The 22,585-nt window shown below is 41.7% G+C and overlaps 1 pseudogene; it reads left to right on the top strand.

The window, feature by feature from the left end:
- The first annotated feature begins 15,516 nt into the window (after nt 1-15,516).
- On the top strand, nt 15,517-18,063 carry LOC131902482 (Krueppel-like factor 17; annotated as a pseudogene).
- The last annotated feature ends 4,522 nt before the right edge of the window (nt 18,064-22,585 follow it).

Below are 22,585 nucleotides of genomic sequence, written 5' to 3'. Positions count from 1 at the left end.
ATCGAATTGAAGACCCTGACATTAATTCACATGCATATGAACACCTGATTTGACAAAGAAGCCAAAACTATACATTGGAAAAAAGAAAGTATCTTCAACAAATGGTGCTGGCATAACTGGATGTCAATATGTAAAAGATTACAAATAGATCCATATCTGTCACCATGCACAAAATTCAAGTCCAAGGGGATCAAAGACCTCAACATAAATCCAGTTACACTGAACTTGATAGAAGAGAAAGTAGGAAGTACTCTTGAACGCACTGGCACAGGAGATCACTTCCTAATATAACACTAGTAGCACAGACACTGAGAGCAACAATTAATAAATGGACCTCTTGAAACTGAGAAGCTTTTGTAGAGCAAAAGACATGGTCAATAAGACATGAATGGGAAAGAACTTTCACCAACCCCACATCTCACAGAGGACTGATCTCCAAAGTATATAAAGAAACTAGACATCAAAATACTGAACAATCCAATTAAAAAATGGGCTATGGAGCTAAACAGAGAATTCTCAAAAGAAGAACCTTAAATGGCTGAAGGACATTTAAGTAAATGCTCAACATCTCTAGTCATGAGAGAAATGCAAATCAAAATGACTCTGAGATACCATCTTACACCACCTGTCAGAATGGCTATGATCAAAAACACTAATGACAGTCTATGTTGGAGAGGATGTGGAGCAAAGGGAACACTCCTCCACTGTTGGTGGGAGTGCAAACTTGTTCAACCACTGTGGAATTCAGTATGGTGGTTTCTCAGAAAATTGGGAATCAGATCTACCTCAAGACCCAGCCATACCACTCTTGGGCATATACCCAAGGAATGCTCAATCATACCACAAAGATACATGCTCAGCTATGTTCATAGCAGGATTATTTGAAATAGCCAGAACCTGGAAACAACCTAGATGCACATCAACTGAAGAATGGATTAAGAAAATGTGGTACATATACACAATGGAGTACTACTCAGCAGAGAAAAACAATGACAGCATGAAATTTGTAGGCAAATGGATGGAACTAGAAAATATCATCCTGAGTGAGGTATCCTAGACCCAGAAGGACAAACATAGTATGTACTCACTCATAAGTGGATTCTAGATATAAAGCAAAGAACAATCAGACTGCAACCCACAGAACCAGAGAGGCTACCTAGCAGGGGGGACCCTAGGATGACTGTGGCTTATAATAAGTTTTGGTTTTACCCAATCACTGGGTAAGATATAGTGAAACATTTCACTATTTGGATAATAATTTGCACTGTATCAAGCTGATAATAGAAAAATAAATAAATAAATAAATAAAATATAAAAGAGACAAAAACAAACAAACAAACCCAGGGCCAGATATTGGGGTGAATACTGAATGATAAGAGAGACAGAACCAGCCACAGCCACCTCACCTCGCCAGTTCCTCAGCTGATCCTGTTTCCTCAAGCTGGAAGCCTCTGTGTCCTCATCTGAATGGATCTCAGCTGAACTCCCTCTCAAAAGCCTCAAAGCTTAACCAGCTCTAGTTCCTGGTCCTCATGCCTTAAATACTTGTCTGTCTCCTGCCATCACTTCCTAGGATTAAATGCTCTTTTACCAAGCCTGGCTGTTTCCAGTGTGGCCTTGAACTCAGAGATCCTGGGGGATCTCTGCCTCTGGAACACTAAGATTTAAAGGCATGTGTGGCACCATTTTCCTGGCCTCAGTATCTAGTGGCTGTTCTGTTCTCTGACTCCAGATAAGTTTATTAGGGTGCTACACTTGTAAGTGGTCCTCTGATGACAACACCCATGTGTGTTAGACACACACACACCAAGTAAATGTAATAATAATGAGTCCAAAGTCCATTCAAACACTGAGACTCTAGGCAGTACTTACATTGGCAGCTCCTGGTAAAGTCACATATTTCTGCCACATGGTGGTGGTGCATGCCTTTAATCCCAGCACTCAGCAGGAGAGGTAGAAGCAGGCAGATCTTTGAATTCAAGATCAGCCTGTCTACATATTGATTCCAAGATAGCTAGGGCTACTCAGACAAACCCTTTCTCCAAAGGAAAAAAAAAAAAAGAAAAAAAAGAAAACCAAACAAGTTACATATTTCTGTCACACAGCCCCACCACAGAATAAACATTCCAAATTCCAAAATGAAGAAGGAAGTGATAGTAAGGAATTATCAGAACAAAGAAACACTGAAATCCAGCAGGGCAAATGCAAATCATGTAGACAAAACAACTATACATATAAAATAAAAACTTAAAAACTTAACAAAATTAAATATTATTTCTAAAATCAAACAAAAACAAAAATATATCTGGACCTAGTGGTTCATGCCTGTAATTTCAGCTAATTGGGAGGATGAAGCAGGAAAATCCAAAATTCAAAGACTGGTGGGCAAGAGGCAGAGGCCTGAGTTCACCAGCCTGGTTTCTATTGTAAGTTCCAGAGAGCCAGGGTTGTCCCAAAAAGAGGGGAGGGGCAAGGAAGCTTCTTTTGCTGTGGTATTGATGACTGCAGACTCAGTTGAAAATAAGAAACATAGAAGACTTCTGTGACAACCTCTCCCCTGCCCCACCCACCCTAAAAAGAAAACAGTCTAGACAGTAAGCCACTTAAAAGAACTCTTAAAATTGGGATAGGGATCCTGAAGTGTAACTCTTTACAGTTAATGACTTCTGGTGGGGGTGGGCAAGGACTGTTTTCTTGAAGGTACTGGACACTGAGCATTGGACTATGCTCCAGTGAATACATGAGTAACACAAATTGGGCTTGGTTTCATTTCTATACTCTTGTTTTCTTTGGGGGAGGTCACCAGGGCTGGGGGAAGTGACTGTGAACAGAATGCATTATGTGAACTCTAAATAGTCAATAAAAATGTTATGTTGGTGGAAAATACAAATTCAAAGCTTTCCTAGTCTGCAGAGCAGCTTCTGGGCTAACCTGGGAAATAAAGAGTACTGTGAGGAGTTGGGGTATAGTTCAGAAAGCTGGAGCCAAGTATGCCATAGGCTCAATTCCAAATACTAGAGAGAACAAACCACTGCTTTCCAGAACCTTTAGGACACAGTAAATTAGTGACATTAAGGCTTCCATTAAAAAGAAAAACCTTGGGGCTGGAGAGATGGCTCAGTGGTTGGGATTGATGGCTGCTCTTCCAGAGGACCCAAGTCCATGTCTGAGCAACCACATGGCAGCTCACAATGGTCTATAATTCCTGTTCCAGGGGACCTGACACCTTCACACAGACAGAACACCAACGTACATAAAATACTAATAAATAATTATTTTAAAAAGGAAAGACAAGAATACTTTAAGCCAGGCATGGTGGTACATGCCTTTAATCCCAGCACTTGGGAGGTAGAGGCACAAAGATCTGAGTTTGAGGCCAGCCTGGTCTACAGTGAGAGTTCCAGGGCTGCCTAGACTACACAGAGAAACCGTGTCTCAAAATTACTAAAAGCAAAAGAGAAGAAGAGAGAGAGAGAGAGAGAGAGAGAGAGAGAGAGAGAGAGAGAGAGAGAGATTTCTCAAGCCACGTGTCCTAGAGCATGTCTTTAATGCTAGGACTCAACATGCAGAGACAGGAGAATCTCTGTGAGTTTAAGACTTGAGTTTGGCCGGGCAGTGGTGGTGCACGCCTTTAATCCCAGCACTCGGGAGGCAGAGGCAGATGGATCTTTGTGAGTTCCAGTTCAGCCTGGTCTACAGAGCAAGATCCAGGAAAGGCGCAACGCTACACAGAGAAAACATGTCTAAATAAACAAAACAAAAAACAAAAAAACAAAACAAAACAAAAAGACTTGAGTTTGAGGCATGCCTGATCTACAAAGCAAATTCCAGGACAGCCATGGCTGTTACACAGAGAAGCCCTGTCAAAAACAAACAAAAAACTTCTCAGGCGCCAGGCGGTGGTAGCGCACTCCTTTAATCCCAGCACTCGGGAGGCAGAGGCAGGCGCATCTCTGTGAGTTTGAGGCCAGCCTGGGCTACAGAGTGAGTTCCAGTACAGGCTGCAAAGCTACACAGAGAAACCCTGTCTCGAAGAAAAAAAATAAAAAAGAAAAAAAAGAAAACTTCTCAGTGTTAACATGGTGGCTCATACCCTTAATTTTAGTAGGAGAGGACCTGATACAGGCTCATCTCTTGAGTTCCAGGCCAGCCAGAGTTGCACAGTAGACCAAGTTTCAAAAACAAGCACCACAGGAGCTACAGGTATAGCCCAGTCAGTCCTGTGATTGCTCACCTTGTATAAAGACCTGGGTTTGATCCCCAGCACTACAAAATGGAGCTTAGTAGTCTGCACCTGTCATTTAACTCTAGGAAGTGGAGGCAGGAGGATCAGAATGTCAAGATTATCCTCCACCAAAGAGACAAGAGTTCCAGAAAGGACTATATGAGACCCAGATCATGCCCACGAAGCATCAGGAAATGAGTCTTATGACTCAGGATATACCTGTAAGAACTGAAGAGTCAAATTGCTCCAAATTCAAAAACTTCTGAACAGCAGAAAGAGCACTGATTGGAGTGAAGAGAAAGTCTAGAGAATGGGAGAAAAATCATTGCCAGCTATTTTCTCTAACAAGGGATCAACAACATCCAGAATATATAAAGACCTCAAAAATAAACAGCAAACAACAGAACAGGGTATCCAATCAATGAATAAGCAAATGCACTCAACAGTCAGAACAGACAGAAGAAGAAATACAAATTATCAATATATACCCAATCACAAGGAAATAAGGCTTTACTTACCCAGGCCCACTCAGAATGTCACAGCTGTTACTCATGATCCTACTGCACGCTGCTAATGAAAGGGTCAATCCTGTGGCAGGCTGCTACCTAAAGACTCCTGCAAAAGGTGTAGCTTAATTTAAAGAGTACTAAAAAAAGGCCACGCACACCTCTCACGTCATCATCTCTTAAGAATAGGGATTGGGGAGAGAAAAAATGATGAGTGAGAAAGAAGATACAGAAAAGAGGCTGGAGAGATCCTCAGTGTTGAAGAGCACTTGCTGCTCTTCCAAAAGACACCAGTGTTGGGTCCTAGCACCCACTCTGCAGGGTGAGTGGGAGTGCACAATGGTTGGCAACTCCAGCTCTCAGGAATCTGATGCCTTTAGAAGGAACAAGACATGTGCTCACAGAGTTGTATAAAATGAAAATAAATCTCCATTGGGCGTGTGGTCTATGCCTTTAATCCCAACACTCAGTAGGTACAGCCCAGACATAAAACTCAGTGAGTTCCAGGCAAGCCTTGCTCCTAAGAAGTAGAAAAACCAGGGTGGTGGCCCATGCCTTTAAACCTATCACTCCAGAGGCAGAGGCAGATGGATCTATGAGTTCCATGACACCCTGGTCTACAAAGAGAGTTCCAGGACAGCCAAGGCTGTACAGTTAAACGGTGTCTTGAAGAAACAAAGACACACAGAGAGAAAAAGTATTGGCATCCTACAGAGTAGAAAAAGGTGTTTATCAAGAACTCATCTGATACTGTGCTAATATCCAAAATAAAAATAAACAACCCAGAATACTGAACATCAAGAAAACATCCAATTAAAAACTGGGGTACAGATATAAAAAGAATTTGCAGAAGAGGAAACTCAAATGGCTGAGAAACACTTAAAGTAACTTTAAATATTCTTAGCCAGCAGGGAAATATAAGTCAAACAACTCTGAGATTCTATCTTTTACCTGTTAGCAAGGCTAAGATCAATAGCACAAGACAAGGCTAGGAGGAGGTAGTACACACACCTTTAATCCCAGCATTGGGAGGCACAGTCAGGTGAAACTCTGAGTTCCAGGCTAGCCTGATCTGCAAAGTGAGTTCCAGGAAAGGCTCCAAACCTACACAAAAAAACCCTGTCTTGGAAAAAAAATTCTTGGAACCTCTCATGAGGAAAAACAGGAGGGAAAGAGGGAGGGGGAGGGAAAGAGGGAGGGCAGAAGAGAGGGAGAGAGACAGAGACAGAGAGAGAATGAGAATATTTCTGGCCCATAGTTGGCCAAAGGAGACTCCAGCCAATCAGGCTTCCCCATGGTCATAGAACCATATTGGGGCTTTCACCCTAATGAGTGACCTGGCTGGAACTCAAAGCTCTCCAGCCTGCAGCTTTTAGGGCTGCCAGGGTCTGTGGAACAGATTGAGTGCCCAGGAATGACCTGTGGAACTCCAACACTGCAACATGAGCTAGCTTGACTGCCCCAGAACTTAAGGGTTGTTTTTTTATTTGTTTGCTTGATTTTTGTTAAATGTTTTGTGTTTTTTCCTCATAGGAGAAATAACTCAATGTTTAAAGTCCCTCTATGGAGAATGTTTTTTTTTTTTTATTCTCTCATAGTGGGAATAACTGGTTAACAATGATCCCTTCAGGGGAGAAAAAATTTAAAAGAAGCCCAACTTATAGTATAGAGACAATTGCAATCAGAGCATAAAGCACTAAGACAATGCAGTTAAATTTCTAGAGTTATTAGTCATATGTAATATGACTCCATATTATATGGAGGACGTTATCTTCTCCTGATCATCTAATTAATGTTGAAATAAATGCTTAACTTTCATGGTAAGAGCACAGTCTATAATTTCGGGGTCATATCATTAGGAAAACTCTTATCTATCACTACTAGAGATTTGTCTGTCTTCTTTAAGTTGGTTTTTGAAAGCTCTCAGTTAATTTCTACAACAAATGTAACATTGAAAGCAGAACAAGTTACTAATTTATCAAATAATGTGGTTGCTAAAGTGGTAAATCAAAAATAATCCATCACTGATAGAGAGCCTATAGTAACACTTGTGCCACTAGATAAACTACAGGTCAATTGTTTGTTTCACACTGGTAACTACTGAAAGGTTGCATTAGCATGTTACTTGGATTCTATAGATAATTATCTACAATTTTCTCTCTTAAAATTTGTAAAGATGCACTATGCATATTACCTAAAATTAGATCTAAAAATCCTATAGATTCAGGATTTTAAGATCTAATAGATACTGCTTTTAATGCTTTTATAGATGACTTTAAAAGGACAAGGGACATGTATTCTATATATCAATTCCATATGTTCATCAAAGATTGTACCCATCTAGGTGATATAGCTCAAAAGTCTAAGCTTGCTATAATCAATCACCTTTAATTAGATGTTTTCCAGCCATTAAATATTTTAGCTGACTCTGCTATTTAAATTTGAATGACAGTTTATTGGATGGACTAAGAAGAATCAGAGTCTTGTTTGTTTGTTTGTTTGTTTGTTTGTTTGTTTGTTTGTTTTTCAAGACAGGGTTTCTCTGTAGCTTTGTGCCTTTCCTGGATCTTGCTCTGTAGACCAGGCTGGCCTTGAACTCACATAGATCCGCCTGCCTCTGCCTCCCAAGTGCTTAGTACAGAAGTGTCAATAAAATTCTCGTGCTGTTGCATCAACTGGACTAGAGTCTAGGTTCTTGGGGTGCCCAATTGAGACCCTAAATTTTGGGGTCCAACAAGGAGTAGTTCCAGTGAACAAATCTTGCAAGATTGGAAAATAAACTAACAGCAACAAAAAATCTACAGGAAACTCTAATTGGTTGGGGGTCACTATTATGCATTGCTTTTCCTCCAAGACAGCAGTTTAGATAAATTATTCTCTCTGGAAAAATCAAATGAGGTGGTGTAGGCCAGAGCCTTAAAGTCAGAAAATCATGCCTCCCCATTCCTCAACTTCCCCGCGATTAAAAAAGCCAAGGTTTTCTCTTTATTTGTGTCAGTGGGCCTCTGTGTATGCTTTATTTGTGGATACATTTAAGACCAGAAAAGAACATCAGATCCCTTTGAGGTGGGAGGCAGGCAAAACAAGGGCTGGAGATGGTAGAAGAGCTCATAGCATTGTCTGTTCTTCCAAGGACTTGGGTTCAAATTCCATTATCTACACGGCAGTAACAACCATCTGTAACTCCATCCCAGGAGTTCCAATACCTTATTCTGGCCTCCATGTGCACCAGGAACACATGTGGTACATACATACATGCAGGCAAAAGAGAACACAATATAAACATATATAATTTTTAAAAATGAAAGAGGAGGCTAGCGAGATGACTTAGCATTTAGGAACACTTGATGTTCTTCCAAAGGAATGAAGTCAGTTCCCAGCACTCCACTGAGGCAGCTCACAACCACCTGCATCTCCATGGGACCTGAAGTCATCATTTGGCTCCACCGGTGTGGGAGTATAGCTCCAACCTATCCAAAGGTTCTTGTGGGGAGGTGAGAGGATTGAGAAAATATTAGATAAAATATAGGTAGAGATGCAGACAAAGACAGAGATACATGATAGCTTCAGGTGGGCCCTGGGTAAATAAACAGCTGCCTTGAGATTTATTCTAAGTGGTTTTTTATACAGTACCAAAAGGAGAGGCAAAAGACCTCCCACTTTCAAGATCAAAGCACAATATGCAGCCAAATGTATACCCTTCAAAACACCTGGAAACTATGCCTGTAGCCAAATTATCCCAATCTGCAGCCCTGTTGGGTAAAGCAAGCTCAGATTCTCTGACCTTGAGAAAGGTCTTACTAAGGAGCCTCTGTGGGCCCACACACACCAGGCACTTGTAAACCCATAACATATACACTCAAGGACACATGTTTTAAAAAGACAAAACAATTGTCTGTGAAGGAATGAACTAATCCTATCTTAAAAGAATAGTCTCAGTGAGTTGATGTTCTCCATGTTCTCTGTAATAGACTCAAAATTGCAGCCATTTTGAAATCAAAATTTTTAACATGACTATTCCATGCCATCCTGTACAAGAAGTTTCCCATATTTTTGAATGCTAAAAGTCCCTACCTAGTGTGAAATCTTTCCTGGTGTCCATCAAGATATGGCTGCTCAGCAAAGGCTTTTCCACATTCAAGTTTTTGCCTAATGTGGAGCGTTTTATGTAGGCGCCTTTGCTGCTGAAGGATTTTCCACATTCATTACATGCATAGGCTTTTTCTCCACTGTGAATTTTCTGATGAACTCGAAGGTTTGACTTCAGAGAGAAGACTTTCCCATATCTATTACATTCATATGATTTTTCTCCAGTGTGGATTTTTTTTTGTAGTTGTTGTTGAGTAAGTTTTTTTACTCTGGAGAAAAGCCATGTCACAGAAATGACACCCATAAGCCCTGAACCCGCATGGATTTTCTCATTATTGATGGTATTTGCTTTGTAGGCAAAAGCCTTTTCCCACAGTTCACATTTGTAGAGTTTCTCCCCTGTGTGTGCTCTCTGCAGCTTCACAAGAGCAGACCTGAAAATAAAAGATTTTATACAGTCCTTACATCTGTAAGGCTTCTGCTCCTTGTGAGTGGTTTTTTTTTTTTTTTTTTTGGTTTTTCTAGACAGGGTTTCTCTGTGTAGTTTTGTGCCTTTCCTGAATCTCACTCTGTAGACCAGGCTGGCCTCGAACTCAAAGAGATCCGCCTGCCTCTACCTCCTGTATTCTGGGATTAAAGGTGTGCGCCACCACCTATGTTGACTAAAGGTTGAGATCTGTTTGAAGGACTTGCCACATACATTGCACTCATAGGCTTTCTCATCCTTGTGCATTTTCTAGTGATTACTGTAAGATGACACCCACAAGAAGGCTTTCTCACAAGCTTGGCATTTATACCATTTCTCTTTGGTATGAATTTTCTGATGCTGAATGAGATTGATATTCTGCCTGTAGGCTTTTCCACACTCATCACAATTACAGACTGTTCTCTCTGAATGAATTTTCTAGTGCTAACTCAGGTTTCACAGCATTTTAAATGCTCTGCCACATTTATTACATTTAAAGGATTTCTCTCTATTATGGATCCTCAGATGTGGCTTGGAATTGAGTAACATTCCACAGGCATTATATTCAAATTGCTTTTCTATAGATTTGCATGAATTAGAGCCAACAGATTATCTGAACTCATGAGAATTGTTTTTTATGCAAGGCTTCCTATCAGGATGATATTTCAAATGCCTTCAAAGTAGATCATATTTTGATTGTCCTGTCCTTGAAGGAACATCATCATTGCTTGGGAGAAACATCTTTTCATGTGCACTGCCTTTTTGCTTAGTGAATGTTGTCTTGTGTATTGATACAACTCCTCTCTTGAGACTCTCCTCTACACTCATGGACATGTTAACCTGCCTTTCCATATTCTGCTCTTTTTTTGAAATGAATTACAGAGAAATGTTCTATCAGAAATTTCCACTCTCGTGATTTGAGATGAAGATGCTAGAAATCATCAAGTGGAGCCATTCTGGTCTCAGGGAATTAGACTTAGTCTAGCCTCCCTGAGGAAGTGTCTGCTCAGCCATTTCAACCAAGTTGGTTGGCTACCAGGGATGAACTGCCAGCAGCACTAGTCAGGGGCTGGAGAGATGCCCTCTTCTGGACTCACACAAACATGCTGACACACACATACACATAATTAAACATAAAAGAAACCAGGACTGGAGAGGTGGCTCAGCAGTTAAGAACACTTGTTACCCTTCCAGAGGACCCCAGTTAGACTCTAAGCACCCACTTCTGGTCACTCATAATTTCTTTTTTTATTTTAATTAATTTTTTAAATTACATTCATGATATTCATTAATTACACTAGTCATATTAATTACATTTGTCATATTCATTTATTACATTTGCAGTATTCATTTAATAATTGTATTTATGATATTTATTAATTACATTAATTTTATTGATTTATTACATTCATGATATTGTGTCCTGATATTACTGTCCATTTGTAGGGTTTTTCCATCACACTGAATAGAGCTTCTGTACTTAGGAAATCATTGCTTTTTATTCCTTTCTTCTCTGTCTTGAGATGATGTCTAATCTTTCTGTCCCAATGAATTTGTATATTCTATATATTTCATGTAATACAATTCTATAGTATTTGTCCTTTTTTAACATAAAAACATTTTATGTACAACTACAGGAGAAATAATACTCAGATAGTTTAAACATAAACACAGGCTATAATTTAAATTCCAGGGTTACTTTAAATAGTGAAATATTTTCTCTGTAGAAAATACTAAAAATGATAACATTTCCCAATAAGCCCTTTTAAGCCAAATGAGAGCTGAATTATACATATAAATATTGCTTAGATTCTGGGATACAGAATAAACCTATCTTCATCTGTTCAGAGAGCTATGTTTTACTTAAGTTGTGTAAGTGAGATTTCTATTCATCTCCCCTCCACTGTTTGATTTACGGTAGACATTTTTCTATAGGCTAATCCATGTTCTAAAAATATTTTAGCCTCCCCTCATGAAAGTACAGCCAGCGTTTTCTTTCATCAACTTGACACAGTACAAATTATTATCCTAATAGTGAAATGTTTCACCATATCTTGCCCAGTGATTAGGTAAAACCAAAACTTATTATGAGCCACAGTCATCCTAGGGTCCCCCCTGCTAGGTAGCCTCCCTGGATCTGTGGATTGCAGTCTGATTGTCCTTTGCTTTATAACTAGTATCCACTTATGAGTGAGTACATACCATATTTGTCCTTCTAAGTCTGGATTACCTCACTCAGGATGATATTTTCTAGTTCTATCCATTTGCCTGCAAATTTCATGCTGTCATTGTTTTTCTCTGCTGAGTAGTACTCCATCGTGTATATGTACTACATTTTCTTAATCCATTCTTCAGTTGATGTGCATCCAGGTTGTTTCCAAGTTCTGGCTACTACAGATAATGCTGCTATGAACATAGTTGAGCATGTATCTTTGTGGTATAATCGAACGTTCCTTGGTTATATGGTACGGCTGGGTCTTGAGGTAGATCGATTCCCAATTTTCTGAGAAACCACCATACTGATTTCCACAGTTGTTGTACAAGTTTGCATTCCCACCAACAGTGGAGAAATGTTCCCCTTGCTCTGCAGCCTCTCCAACATAGACTGTCATTAGTGTTTTTGATCATAGCCATTCTGACAGATGTAAGGTGGTATCTCAGATTCGTTTTGATTTGCATTTCTCTCATGACTAGAAATGTTGAGCATTTACTTAGATGTCTTTCAGCCATTTGAGATTATTCTTTTAAGAATTCCCTGTTTAGATCTATAGCCCATTTTTTTAAATTGGATTGTTCAGTATATTGATGTCTAGTTTCTTGAGTTCTTTATATACTTTGGAGATCAGTCCTCTGTCAGATGTGGGGTTGGTGAAGGTCTTTTCCCATTCTGTAGGCTGTCTTTTTGTCTTATTGACCATGTCTTTTGCCCTACAAAAGCTTCTCAGTTTCAAGAGGTCCCATTTATTAATTGTTGCTCTCAGTGTCTGTGCTGCTGGTGTTATATTTAGGAAGTGATCTCCAGTGATAATGCATTCAACACTACTTCCTACTTTCTCTTTTATCAAGTTCAGTATAACTGGATTTATGTTGAGGTCTTTGATCCACTTGGACTTGAGTTTTGTGAATGGTGACAGATATGGATCTATTTGTAATCTTTTACATGTTGACATCCAGTTATGCCAGGAGTATTTTTTGAAGATACTTCCTTTTTTCCATTGTACCGTTTTGGCATCTTTGTCAAAAATCAGGTGTTCATATGTGTGTGGATTAATGTCAGGGTCTTCAATTTGGTCTGTATGTTGATTTTATGCCAGTACCGAGCTTTCTTTATTACTATAGCTGTATAGTAGAGCTTGAAGTCAGGGATGGTGATGCCTCCAAAGGTTATTTTATTGTTTAGGATTCTTTTAGCTATCCTGGATTTTTTGTTTTTCCTTATAAAGTTGAGTATTGTTCTTTCCAAGGCTGTGAAGAATTGTATTGGGATTTTGATGGGGATTGCATTGAATCTGTAGATTGCTTTTGATAAGATTGCCATTTTTACTGTGTTAATCCTACCTATCCATGAGCATGGGAGATCTTTCCATTTTCTGATATCTTCTTCAATTTCTTTCTTTAGAGACTTAAAGTTCTTATCATACAGGTTCTTCACTTATTTAGTTAGTGTTATCCCAAGGTATTTCATATTATTTGTGGCTATTGTAAAGAGTGATGTTTCTCTGATTTCTTTCTCAGCCCTTTTATCATTTGTGTAGAGGAGGGCTGTTTATTTTTTTGAGTGGATCTTGTATCCTGCCACTTTACTGAAGAAGTTTATCAGCTGTAAGTGTTCCCTAGTAGAATTTTTGGGGTCACTTATGTATACTAACATATCACCTGCAAATAGTGAAAGTTTGACTTCTTCTTTTCCAATTTGTATCCCCTTGATCTCCTTTTTGTTGTCTTATTGCTCTAGCTAGAACTTCAAGAACTATATTGAATAAATATGGGGAGAATGGACAGCCTTGTCTTGTTCCTGATTTTAGTGGAATCACTTTGAGTTTTTCTCTGTTTAATTTGATGGTGGCTCTTGTCTTGCTGTAAATCACCTTTATTATGTTTAGGTATGTTCCTTGTATTCCTGATCTCTCTAAGACCTTTATCATGAAGGGATGTTGGATTTTGTCAAAGGCTTATTCATCATCTAATGAGATGATCGTGGTTTTTTGTTGTTGTTTTTTTTTCTGTTTTCTTTTCTTTTCTTTTTTTTTTTCTGGACCTGAGGACTGAACCCAGGGCCTTGCACTTGCTAGGCAAGTGCTCTACCACTGAGCTAAATCCCCAACCTCAGTTTTTTCTTTCAGTTTGTTTATATAGTGTATTACATTGACAGATTTTCATATGCTGAACCATCCTTGCATCCCTGGGATGAAACCTACTTGGTCATGGTGGATAGTGTTTTTGATGTGTTCTTGGATTCAGTTTGCCAATATTTTGTTGAGTATATTTGCATGAATGTTCATGAAGGATATTGGTCTGTAATTCTCTTTCTGTTGCATCTTTGTATGGTTTGGGTATCAGGGTAAATGTAGCCATAAAAAAATTTTGGTAATGTTCCTTCTTTTTCTATTGTGTAGAACAATGTGAAGAGTATTGGAATTAGGTCTTCTTTGAAAATCTGGTAGAATTCTGCACTGAAACCATCTGGTCATGGGCTTTTTTTGGTTGGGAGACTTTTAATGACTGTTTCTATTTCCTTACGGGTTATTGGTATATTTAAATAGTTTATCAGGTCTTGATTTAACTTTGGTATGTAGTACCTGTGCAGAAAATTGTCCATTTCTTTCAGATTTTCAATTTTGTGGAGTACAGGTTTTTGAAGTATGTCCTGATGCTTCTCTGGATTTCCTCATTGTCTGTGTCCCCCTTTTCATTTCTGATTTTACTAATTTGGATGCTCTCTCTTTGCCTTTTGGTTAATATGGAGGTTTGTCTATCTTGTTGATTGTTAAAGAACCAACTCTTTGTTTCATTGATTCTTTGTATTGTTCTCTTTGTTCCTATTTCATTGATTTCAGCCTTCAATTTGATTATTTCCTGGTGTCTATTCCTCCTGGGTGAGTTTGTTTCTTTTTGTTCTAGATATTTCAGGTGTGCTGTTAAATCACTGGTATGAGATTTTTCCAACTTCTTTATGTGTGCATTTAATGCTATGAATTTTCCTTTTAGTCATAAGTTCTTACAACCCCAGATCCCAGGGATCTAATGCCCTCTTAGGACTTTAATGAACACATGAATACACATGACCTATACTCACACACATAGAAAAATTATCCTTAAAAAAAACAACAACAAATGGGTTGTGTGGTGATGGCTCAGTGGGTAAAGTCCTGGCTGTGAGAGTGTTAGAACTAAGTTGTATCTGCAGGACTCAAGTATAAACTGACATGGCAGGGACACATCTGTAATGTCAGCAAAGCAGAGACTGGAGAATTTGCAAAGACTCATGGACCAGCTAGTCAGTTGTATTCAGGAGTGAATGAGAGACCTGGTCTCCAATACAGTCAAAGGGGATATTTGTGGTGTTGGGACACTCGCTTATGATGGTACCAGCCAGGTCAGGCTTCCCTTTGGTCTGAAGTGAGGTCTGGACCGACATGGAGCAGGAAAATAGGTGGCCAGCTATGCATCAGTTTCCCATGGATAATGAGCAGTCAACACCAACATTGCATGTATCTGTGTCTCCTGGAAACAGTGGAGTTCATCAGCCACAGGCCACTCAACATTTATCAAGGATGTCAAGGCCTTTTATGTTATCTGCTGAGGAATCCAGGCAGAATGAGGGTGAAGGGGAGTCACAGTTCATTATGTCACTCCCTGAGCATAGTAGGAGGTACTACTCCCTGCCAGGGATGGCATATAAGATGCCTGACATGCTGCCAGCAGAAACTGGAGATGAAGGACCCAAGATTGTGGACCACTAACCCTCTGGAAATTCCCCTCCGGATCTTCTGCTTTGCATGCCTCTAGAGGACCAAGGCAGAAATGCCTACATGTCCCAAGGTCATGCTTTATGGCATGCACATGTCACAGTCTCCTCCATATAACTACTTCTTGTGATGCTAATCTTTTTCTCCTATCTGATCTTCATGTTCTGGGTTCCTGGATCAATGGTGATTTCTGTGATACAGGAAAGGAGTGAAGTAAATTTCACAGGAAATTATACAGAGATGATCACCCAGGCTGGGGTTATGGCAGTTATGCAGATCATGGGAAAGAACCTGCATCCTGGGGAAGCTTTCCAAGCTTGGATAAACTGTACTGAATATGTGGTCAACTATAGCGCATGGTATGATGTGTATCAACACACTGGATTCAATTTGGCCATGATGAATAATTCGGTTTCTGGGAATATTCCAAGGGCATTGTGTAAGACTTGAGACCCAAAGGGGTATTGGCTGAAGACTGTGGATGGAGTGGCATATAGATGGGATGACAAACTAGAAGTGTGGGAACCTAGAATAGGAGGAAAATAGTGGTCTCCACCAAGAAAGGGAGATGGCAACTTTAATCCTGATATTTTGATTCCTCCAGAAGGAGTGTGGAGACAATGTGGCAATAGTTGGAATGATTGCTGCAAGTTTTCTTGGGTTCCTAGACTGATCTAGATCACCAAGAAAGGTGAGCTTCCTTTCATGGAAGCTCTGAAAATTGGATCAGGTCTTCCTTGGAAGTGTTGGGATAAGAAAGACAAAAGTTGCTGACTTGCAAGGACAGATCTCTTGTCTGAAGTCATTGTGGCCCACCAGTCATGGGGCTTGGTGTTTGCAGAGGGCTGAGGAGGAACTTAGGCAGCTGAGGAGGTCTTGAGGTCAGAGCAGGCTGTGTGGGAAGGAAATGACTGTCTGGAACATTAACTACTGTTCTTATTTTTACCTTTTTTTGTGAAACTGCATGTTGCTAGCCTCTGGGTCAAATGCTCAGAAGATTGTATAACCATTAAAGAGTAAAAATAGATCATGCTTGCTCTGGCATTAAGTCTGGGATAGTTTTTGTGTTTAATCAAAGATGATGAAGAGTATATTGGGGATTTTGTAAGAATAACCTTTGGAATTATGAGAACACTTTGTATTAGGTGATTTCCCCTTTCCTTTCTGTTTCCCCTTGCTCGTGATAATACAAGACAAGTTACCAAGGAAAAGCAGAAGCTGTAGCAGAAGCTACTTAGCAACTGCAGAAGCCCGAAGTGACCTGTCAGCTTGCACGAACACTGTCTCTGAGTCGTTACTGCGCCTTCCAGGTATCCCATCCTTCGGGCACCCGAAACTGCTGAGGCTGGTCCCTGGAACCTCCCAACTGACTCCTCCACCTTCCCAGATGTATCATCAGACACCATCTAACCACCAACCAGGGAGAATGATTGACTCGGGATCCCACATGATGCCATTAGGAGTCCAGGTACTCTGGGAGTGAACATAGCCTTTAGAGAGAATCCGATGCCTCACAGTAGCCTGCCAGGCTCAGCTTCTAGTGGAGTCCCAGTAATGGCCCACTGCTGTGGGATGGTCTGTATGTCAAGTGTGTTGCTGATTGGTCAGTAAATAAATCACTGATTGGCCATTGGCTAGGCAGGAAGTATAGGAGGGACAAAGAAAAGAATTCTGGGAAGTGGAAGGCTGAGAGAGAGACAGCCAGCCGCCATCAGGACAAGGAAGATGTAAGGTACCAGTAAGCCATGAGCCATGTGGCAAAGTAAAGATTAATAGAAATGGGCTAAATATAAGAGTAAGAGCTAGACAATAACAGGCCTGAGCTAATGGCCAAGCAGTTTAAATAATGTAAGAGTCTGTGTGTTTATTTTATAAGTGGGTTCTGGGACTGGCGGGACTTGGTGGCGGGAGCTGGAGAGAAATTCTCCAGCAACAACCCACAGTAGTGCCACAACAATGCCTTATTCTGTCTCCTCAGTAGTACCTGCTACCATGGGCTCTTTAAATTGCAGAATATTATTGGTCCCAGGCATGCCTTCCACTGTGACCCATGCCATGTCCCCCTCTATGGATCAGATGTTGCACTTAAATCCCTACCACCCTGGGATACCCCCACCTGGGCTCCAGCCATTGACAGCTTTAGAATCCCAGGACTCATTTGAGACCCAGTCAAAATGCCTGGAATAACCATTCATTCGTGAAAAGCCCACACCGGCTCCAGAGGGGACAGAGAACCCCAGTGTTCCAGGAGAGGCACCCAGGAAGCCTCCCCCAGTTTCAAGGCCTTACCTCTGTTCATACAACAACTGTGTTAAAGCTTATACCAAGCACTCTCACCTCATGAGTCACCAACACAAACACACAGGTGAGAAGCCCTATGTATTTGACTGGGAGGGCTATACATGGTTTTTCTTCTGCTCTGATGAGCTTGGACGACATGGATGGATCCACACCAGATATCAACCACATAAATGCAAGGATTGTGGCCAGCAGTTCATGAGATTCTACCATCTCAAGCAACAGCAAAAAACTCTTCACACTCATCAGCACGTGCCAGATTTCCTGACACCTAAGACCAACAGTGGACCGACAGATGGACAGATAGGTGGTCCTCTTGCTCCTAGTCAGAGGCTTTACTCCCTTTCCTGGATTCTCAAACCCAAAACCCTGTTGCCCAAGACTGGGTCATCTCTGGGACAGGCAAAAGTTCGGATGGAGACAGGAAGTGATGAGGAAGCCCACATGAAGCTTTTGACACCATCGTGGATTCCTCAAACTCCGGTGCCCTCGCCTCTCTGGGATTACTGACTTCTACCATTTAGCCAGATGAGAAGATGGAACCATAGACTGGATTAATTTGAAAGTTCTTTTCTCTTGTCAATCCCTAGCAGGAAACACTCTCATGCCTGCACTATGCAACCCATGTTCTCTCCCAGGGTATTCCACAGTTTCCAGCTTATTAGGTCCCTTGTCATGTTTACTGAGAGTTTCTTCTAAGGCCTGCAAACAAGCACCTAGGGTCTGTTCTATGGAGTGAACCTCCTCTCTGGCAAGGGACTCCAGATTTCTCATGGAATCATAGAAGTTTTTATGTTCCTCAGAAACACATGATTCCATGGACCTTATCTTAACAATTAATGATAATCTTTCTTCCTTATATAGTGTCTGGAGAGTTAGTGTTTTGTCCATTAAATATTCACATTTATTATCAATAAGATCAATTTTCGGTACAAGCCTGTTTTGTAAATCCTCATCAGCAGATTCCAGAGAGAGAATCTTTTTCTGTAAGCCTTATTGCTCTCTCTTAAAGCCTGTATTAGTCCCAATAATGACTCATCTTTGTTCTTGTTATTAAACCAGTGTTTGAACACTGTGTGAATTATTACGATGAATGCCAAAATGGTACAGGCCAGATATGCCTTAGGAAGGTCGTATATTTCCAGGAAGATGTCATTCATCATACAGGCAAAAAGGTTTTCAAATTCTTGTGAGGTAATGTTGTCAGCCATATTACAAGAATTACTCAAAATTTGATAGTCAATTTTAAGGTGTAAAATTATCAAGTACTTTTAGTTGAAACAATATGCTTACCTTTCGTGGTTTTGGGAATTGTAGTAGCACTTTTCAGCCAGCAGGTGGCGATGGTACAGCTCCAAAGCAGGGCCTGCTGGTGATCTTGGCTGACTGCAGCTCGCTGGAGTCAAGATGGAGGAGCCTTAGCCGCAGCTGGTGTGCGTGCACTCAGGAAGCGGGAAGTGCCTCTTTCGCTGGTCTCCAGGCTAAGCTTGGGAACTGAGACCGGACTAGCTGCTCCCTTTTTCGGGAATGGATCCGTGTAGGCGTTCCCTGGCTATATGGAACTTTGCAGGCGGGTTTAGGTACACGCTAGCCGGGGAGGAGGCTGAGGGTGGGAGCCACCCAGGCCTTTGGAATTTGCCCCACGTGAGCGCCAGGTATTGGTGAAAATATTAAGGCCACTCCACGTAGTTAAAAGGAGATTTATTTAATGATGTAACTTACAAATTAAGGGATAGGTAGGTCGCGGGGTCTGGGGAAGGTGTATCGCAGTCCAGTGGTGTTCTCTGGAGCTCTGCTTGGCCCACCTCCACCTTCCAGGGTCCCGGAACAGAGAGAGCACTGGCCCAACCAGATCTCCGCTCTCCAGGCGCCTCCCTTGGCCCCGCCTTGTAGGCGTGACAGTTGCCGAAGTCTCAGTGGGGGTTGGAACTTCCAGATCAAAGCTGGAATGGCTACCCACTACACCAGACCATGGGAAAGATATCTTAGTGCTAGAAGGTACTAGACACATCATGCTCTACATCAGACTCTCTCTGGCCTTCACCACTCATGCACCCAGAATCTCTCTCCCAAAGTCTTCTACAGAATGCCTCACTGCAGGACATGGCATCTGGCATTCCATGGGGCCACCAAAATCAAACCTTGTGAGGAGATTAGTATTCATGGGGAGAACTTCAGTGGAGGCAATGAAGGGGAGAGGCAGGTAGTAATTCTCTTCTCCTCTATCCCCAGGAAATGTTGCAAGGCATTTTTGCCCCCTGATAGCACAGACTGTGGACGACCTCCCAAGAACCCACAGACACACCCTTCATTGTTGGTCATGAAGCATTGCCCATCAGGGAAATATGTGGCCTTAGGTCACTTCATTCCTTCCATTATGCTTGACTTTCTCCCTCTGATACCTTGGCTTTGAAAATCCCGAATAAAAGCAGGGTGTAAGCTGTTTATCAGATGGCTTGGGGAATGGGAGGGCTCAGGACAAATCTCACCATAACTTCTTCCTTACCTGGCCCAGGTACCAGGTTGCAGATTTTCATTTATGTATTTTTTTAAGTATTATATTTATTATGGACAATGTGTGGAGGTCAGGGACAACTGTGGGAGTCACCGATATACTTCTAGCATGTGGGTCCCTGGAACTGAACTCAGGTTGTCAGGCTTGGCAGCAAGCACCTTTCTCTCATGAACCATCATGATGGCCTTTGTTTGGTTTTGCTTTTGAGAAAAAGCCTTCACCACCCAGACACCCAGAGTTTCTCTTCCCAGGTCTGCTACGGGATGCCACACTGTAGGACACTGCATGTCGCATTCCATGGGTCCATCAAAATCAGCCTTGTGAGGAGATTAATATTCATCGGGAGAACTTCAGTGGAGGGGAGGAAAGGGAGAGGCAGGTAGCAATTCTTCTCTCATCTATCCCCATGAATTGTTGCAAGGCATTTTTGGCCCCTGATAGCGCAGTCTGTGGGAGACCTCCAAAGCACCCCAGAGACACACCCTTGAGTGTTGGTCAGGAAGCATTGCCCATCATGGAAATGTGTGGCCTTGGGTGACTTCATTCCTTCAGTTTCCCTTGATATTCTCCCTCCTATACCTGGCTTTGAATGTCCCCAATAAAGGCAGTGTGTAGGCTGTTTATCAGATGGCTTGGGGAATGGGAGGGCTCAGGACAAATCTCACCATAACTTCTTCCTTACCTGGCCCAGGTACCAGGTTGCAGATTTTCATTTATGTATTTTTTAAACAAAGTATTATATTTATTATGTGCACATGTGTGGAGGTCAGGGACAACTGTGGGTGTCACCGATATTCTTCCAGCATGTGGGTCCCTGGGATTGAACTCAGGTTGTCAGGCTTGGCAGCAAGCACCTTTCTCTCATGAATTATCTTGATGGCCTTTGGTTTTGCTTTTAAGCAAGGGGTCCACCATGTGGTCCAGGCTGACTAGCGCCATCTTCTGGTGTTACATATGTGAACACCCACCTGACTTCAGGTTGCCTCCCTTCTCCTGCCTTCTAGTTTTTTTTTTAATTTTTATTTTGCAATACAATTCAGTTCTACATATCAGCCACAGATTCCCTTGTTCTTCCCCCTCCCGCCCCCCTCATCTTCCCCCCAGCCCGCCCCCCATTCCAATCTCCTCCAGGGCAAAGCCTTCCCCACAGACTGAAATCAACCTGGTGGACTCAGTCCAGGTAGGTCCAGTCCCCTCCTCCCATGCTGAGCCAAGCGACCCTGCATAGGCCCCAGGTTTCAAACAGCCGACTCATGCAATGAGCACAGCACCCGGTGCCACTGCCTGGATGCCTCCCAAAAAGATCAGGCCAATCAACTGTCTCACCCACTCAGAGGGCCTGATCCAGTTGGTGACCCCTCAGCCATTGGTTCATATTTCATGTGTTTCCGTTTGTTTGACTGTTTGTCTCTGTGCTTTATCCGACCTTGGTCTCAACAATTCTCTCTCATATAAACCCTCCTCATTCTCGCTAATTGGACTCCCAGAGATCCACCCGGGGCCTAGTCATGGATCTCTGCATCCAGATCCCTCAGTAGTTGGATGAGGTTTCTAGCACGACAATTAGGGTGTTTGGCCATCCCATCACCAGAGTAGGTCAGTTCGGACTGTCTCTCGACCATTGCCAGCAAGCAGTCTGTTGTGGGGGTATCTTTGTGGATTTCTATGGGCCTCTCTAGCACTTTGTTTCTTCCTATTCTCATGTGGTCTTCATTTACCATGGTCTCCTATTCCTTGTTCTCCCTCTCTGTTGTTGATCCAGTTGGGATCTCCCACTCACCCAAGCTCTCTTTCCCTCCACCCTTGCCCTTCACTACCCCCACTCATGTCCAGGCTGTTCATGTAGATCTCATTCCATTTCTCTGTCATTGGGCGATCCCTGTGTCTTTTTTGGGGTCCTGTTTTCCAGGTAGCCTGCCTGGTGATGTGAGTAGCAGTCCAGTCATCCTTGTTCCACATCTAGTATCCTGTTATGAGTGAGTACATACCATGTTTGTCTTTCTGAGTCTGGGATACCTCACTCAGGATGATTTTTTCTAGATCCATCCATTTGTCTGCAAACCTCATGATGTCATTGTTTTTCTCTGCTGAGTAGTATTCCATTGTGTATATGTACCACATTTTGTTTATCCATTCTTCAGTTGAAGGGCATCTAGGTTGTTTCCATGTTCTGGCTATTACAAACAATGCTGATATGAACATAGCTGAACAAGTGCTCTTGTGGTGTGGTTGAGCATTCCTTGGGTATATGCCCAAGCGTGGTATAGCTGGATCTTGGGGGAGATGGATTCCCAATTTTCTAAGAAATCGCCATATTGATTTCCAAAGTGGTTGTACAAGCTTGCATTGCCACCAGCAGTGGAGGAGAGTTCCCCTAGCTCCACATCCTCTCCAGCATAAGGTGTCTTCAGTGTTTTTGATCTTAGCCATTCGACAGGCGTAAGGTGGTATCTCAGAGTTGTTTTGATTTGCATTTCCCTGATGATTAGGGATGTTGAGCAATTCCTTAAATGTCTT

This window comes from Peromyscus eremicus, chromosome 1, assembly GCF_949786415.1.
Source record: "Peromyscus eremicus chromosome 1, PerEre_H2_v1, whole genome shotgun sequence".
In the NCBI taxonomy this organism is placed as follows: Eukaryota; Metazoa; Chordata; class Mammalia; order Rodentia; family Cricetidae; genus Peromyscus; species Peromyscus eremicus.
This window is presented reverse-complemented; position numbering and strand designations above follow the sequence as displayed.